The sequence below is a fragment of the Erinaceus europaeus genome (assembly GCF_950295315.1).
Source record: "Erinaceus europaeus chromosome 6 unlocalized genomic scaffold, mEriEur2.1 SUPER_6_unloc_21, whole genome shotgun sequence".
Lineage (NCBI taxonomy): Eukaryota > Metazoa > Chordata > Mammalia > Eulipotyphla > Erinaceidae > Erinaceus > Erinaceus europaeus.
Window position 1 is genome coordinate 187,579 of NW_026647127.1, and position 3,525 is coordinate 191,103.

Sequence of the window (3,525 nt, forward strand, 5' to 3'; positions counted from 1 at the left end):
GTATCACCAGGACCACATGCATCTGCATGAACTGGGACCGCTGCCAGGTGGCTTCTTTGCACCATGTATGCTTAACCTGTTGTGCTACCACCAGGCCTCGAAATTTGATTCCTTAATAAATCAAAGATACAGTAAGCACATTCAGTAATATTACCTTAATATCTTGGACTTCATATCCTACCCTGTGGTCAGTGACTCTCTTCTGGGTAAAATTGTAGGTCCGAATTCTTTCTGACTGGGTTCCTGTTCCAACCTGTGCAGAGATAGAAAGGAATTCACATTTTAACACAATCACTATCTTTACTATAATGGAAAAGGCACTTGTAAATTTTCTTCTAAGGATTTCTATTTCTGAAGGTCAGACACATACAATTGACAAGAGCAAGAGCAGAAGGAACTTAATTGTTTAAAACTCTTGTTATCTCAGGTTTACTTATGGAGTAAGAGTGTTTCTTTTTCTTTTGCCTCCTGCACTACAAATCCACTGCTCCTGGAGGCCATTCCCCCCCCCGCCCTTTGTTGTTCTTTTTGTTTATCATTGTTGCTGGATAGGACAGAGAAATTAAGGGTGGGGGGGAGACAAGGAGTAGGAGAGAAATACAGACACCTGCAGACCTGCTTCACTTCTTGTGGAGTTACATCCCTGCAGGTGGGGAGCTCAAACCAGGATCCCAAACCCTAACCTTAAGCTTTGTGCCATGGGTGCTTAACCCGCTCGCTGCACTACCACCCAGCCCCCAAGAGTGCTTCTTCAGTAGTTCCAGTTCCAATCAAAGCCAAATTATCAGTGGTCTGGGAGAAGGAGGCAGAGTGGATAAAGTACAGGATTCTCAGGCATGAGGTCCCAAGTTCAATTCCCAGTGCCACATATACCAGAGTAACGTGCAGATTCTCCCTGCTCCTCTCTCTCTCATTAATGAATAAATAAGATCTTTAGAACAAAACAAAAGAAAAATATCTCTGAAGATGGGTAGGTAGCACCATGGAAGAAATTAGAGTTTCTAAATTGTAGGTCCTGAGTCCAATCCCAAGCACTGCATATGTTAGAGTGCTGCTTCTGTGCCCCTCTACCCCTTTCTGTAGTTCATGAAATTAAAAATAATTAAAAAGCTATATTTTACCCACATCAGTCCGTTCTCCAGCAAGTTTACTAATGTGTTAACTCAAACTTCTTTCTCAAGCTGTTTCTATTCAGGATTTGTATCATAACTCTCTAAAGAGAAAATTGGTTTAAAGGTCATTTTTATGAAATTTTTTATGGAAATTACGATACTTTCAAGTTGTAAAATAAAACATATTATTACATAGATTTATTACGACTCCCTGTGGGTTCAGAAATAAATAGCTCTGCCAAGACCATACTGCAAAGCGCAAGGACCAGCAGAAGGATCCTGGTTCTGGCCCCCGGCTCCCCACCTGCAGGAAAGGTACTTCACAAGCAGTGAAGCAGGTCTGCAGGTGTCTGTCTTTCTCTCCCCCTCTGTCTTCCCCTCCTCTCTCCATTTCTATCTGTCCTATCCAACAACAACAACATCAATAACTACAACAATGTTAAACAAGGGCAACAAAAAAGGGAAAATAAATTAATTCATTAAAAAACCATACTCTAATATTTTCTACTTATAGAGTCTAAGGTCAAGGGGCAAGAAAGGGTTTTTCCCCCACTACATTTTTCGATATTTCCTAGATTTTGAATTACATATGTATGTAGTTTTATTCAAATGTGTAAGTTCTACTAAAGTGTATGTATCATTTAAATAAGCAAAGTATGTATACTCTTGTTCTCTTCAGATTGTATAAATATTTTGCCTCTTAAGTAAGCAAAGTATCATAATATTTTAAATTATAAAAAAATAAAGGCTGCCACTGTCTGGGAGGTTGTGCAGTGGATAAAGCTTTGGAGTTCTTAGGTGTGAGGTCTCAAATTTGGTCTCTGGAATCAGTTGTGTCAGAGTGATGCTGTGGTTCTCCTTCTTCCTCTCCCCTATCTCTCTCATTAATAAATCTTTACAAACAAAAGTAAAACCTGAATGGGGTTGAAAGAGAATGTGGAAGCCCAAAATACCCAGATTTTCTAGTTATTTGCAATAAACCTTGTAGCATTTTAGGAAAAGTGGGTTGCATAACAGTAAGCATTATAGTAACTGTCACTAGTCACTTTGATTTAGATATCTTAGTTTTTCCTACTTTTGTCCTTTCCACTTTCCCTACCCTTGTTTTAGCCTGCAGTAGTGTAAGTGACAGTGCAAATGATATATTAATCCCTTGCTTGCGATGGTCTCAGATTGCAGAGGAGCATCAGTAGGTAGACTTGAAGCTAGGAATTCACATTTCCCAACCATTACTTCTTAGCAAACCCCTTCTGGCACAGACACAGAGAGCCTAAACATTCAAGTTATTTCTTATTCTCAATGGAGTATATTTTCTATATGTCCTGAGATATTTTTACTTGGTCAAGAATAATGAAATAACATTTTTAATATAAAGAAACCTTTAAAAAGTCTTTTTTCTTTTTGTTTGGTAAGAGAGAAAGAAATAGAGATGGAAAGGGGAGATAGAGTGGAAAAAGAAAGTGAGACACATTAAGATAGTGTTTCACTGCTTGTGAAGCTTCTGCCTGAAAGTGGGACGATCAAGGGCTTGAACATTGGTCCTCTCACACTATACATGTGCACTCACAAAATGACCTTTAAAAAAAGATGAATATATCGATGTATTTTAGTACAACAGTTTTATACTACATAATTCTACTACTGCCAACAGATGTTTTCTCCTTTTAAATTTAAAATGAAAAAAATGGGGTCTGGGAGGTGATGTAACCAGTGGAGTGAACATGTTACAATGCACAAGGACTAAGGTTCAAGCCCAAGATACAACCAGCTGAGGAGAAGCTTCACAAGTGGTGAGGCAGCGCTGCAGGTGTCTCTCTGTGTCTCCCCCTCTACATCTTCTGTTCCCTCTCAATTTCTATCCAGGAAATAATAAATGAATAAAATATACAGGGGGCCAGCAGTGGTGCATCTGGTTAAGCACAGAAATTTCAGTGCATAAGGAATCATGTTCAAGTCCCTGGTCCCCAGCTGCAGGGGGTAGGGGAAGCTTCACAAGTGGTAAAGCAAGGCGGCAGGTGTTTCTCTGTCTCTCTCCTTTTCTAACTCCTCCTCTCCTCCCAATTTCTCTGTCTGGGTCCAATAATAAATAAATATATTAATATATATATATAAGAAAATTGACTTTAAAAATTAAAAAAATTAAATAGAAAAAGTGGGATAAAGAGCATGTGAGAAACATCACAGTACCTGCCATCATGCCTGGTGCTCCCATGTTGTGTTAGGGCTCAACACCAAGTCTGCAAGCATGGTGATGTGATGTGCACTCTACTGGGGGAGCAAGCTCTGGACCCCTTCGTTTATTTATTTTTATGGATAGGGCACCACTCAGAACTTCTGTATGTTGGGGATCAAACTTGGGGCCTCCTGCATGTGCAGTATGCAATTTACCAATAAGCTATCTCTCAGTTCAATG